Consider the following 1,306-nt stretch of genomic DNA (forward strand, 5'->3'; position numbering starts at 1 on the left):
TTTTATTATAGCTAATTTTTTAATATCATTATTACATATGATTTCAGTTTTATTTTGTCCAACATATTTTTTAAAACAATTTTAACATCATTTTTCTAATTTGGCCTTCCATTATTAGAAAAATAAATAAAAATTTAATTAAGAGCAAGATCAAGGATATCAAGAGCAAAAGAAATGAAAATATATAAAATTTTATAAATATTGCATATTTAATAGAACTTAATTTATTAATTAAGATCATTGATATTTTGTTCATTTCTGATTAATTATAATTGCTGTAAATTTTATATTTATTAATGATTGCTGTAATAGCATGTGATATTTTACAAAGATTTAAATATTAAAAAAGGAACAGAACAGAGTATATAGGTAACAGATTACATATAAGTGCAAGCATATTGGATAAAGTTGTTGAAATCTATGTAAAGTATACTAACTTGGACTATACAGAATTAATAATGTATAGTGATACCTCTTTGGTTATCGTCGGTTTCAGTTTACGTTGATTTTTTTCACAAAAAATTTGCCTCAGTTTTCGTCGGCATGCCCACATGACCTCACTGCTAATTTTGAGAAACAAAGAAGGATCCACGCATTGCAGTGCTCAGTGTGGCATTGTTTCTCATTGTGTGAGCATTACTCTGTGCATCTAGCCAAACAATTTCATTGCTTTTCTTTCCTTTTAGCTCTATCATGGGACCAAAGAAAGTTTCCAGAACCAGCAGCCCTTCGAATGCAATGTTAAATGTTTACTTATTCTTTATATTAGTCTTTTATATTCATTTTATATTACTTTCTTATTGTTTTTAGTATTAAACACTATATTTATTCTCTATAAAATGTGTTATTGTTATGTATTTTGGAGCGTCTAGAATGAATTAATTGGATTTACATTGATTCATATGGAAATAATTGTCTCAGTTTTCGTCAGTTTCAGATTTTGCCAATTCTTTTCAGACAGATTATCGATGAAAACCAAGGTAGCATTGTATTACATTAGTTACAATTATAAGTAACTTTTAAGACAATTATTCTGATAGAAAGTAAGATATTAAATGGATTCTTCCTATGTTTACAATATTAAAGCAGGTATAAAAATCAAACTTGGATAAAATACTGTATTAACCACCAAAGAATTTTAAAAATCCTAATGTCCCCCATGACAAAAACATGGTGTCTTTAAATAAGAAAAATAAAAGAAAAGGATAGTTCAAAGTACTGAGTAGAAAATCATCAAGAAATTGTTAAATAATAGCGAGGTTGCGGCCGACGTTTTCATCTGTAAAACGTGAACGTCGAACGTCGA

This window comes from Centruroides sculpturatus, unplaced genomic scaffold (genome assembly GCF_000671375.1).
Source record: "Centruroides sculpturatus isolate CEXI.00-Female unplaced genomic scaffold, Cexi_2.0 scaffold658, whole genome shotgun sequence".
Lineage (NCBI taxonomy): Eukaryota > Metazoa > Arthropoda > Arachnida > Scorpiones > Buthidae > Centruroides > Centruroides sculpturatus.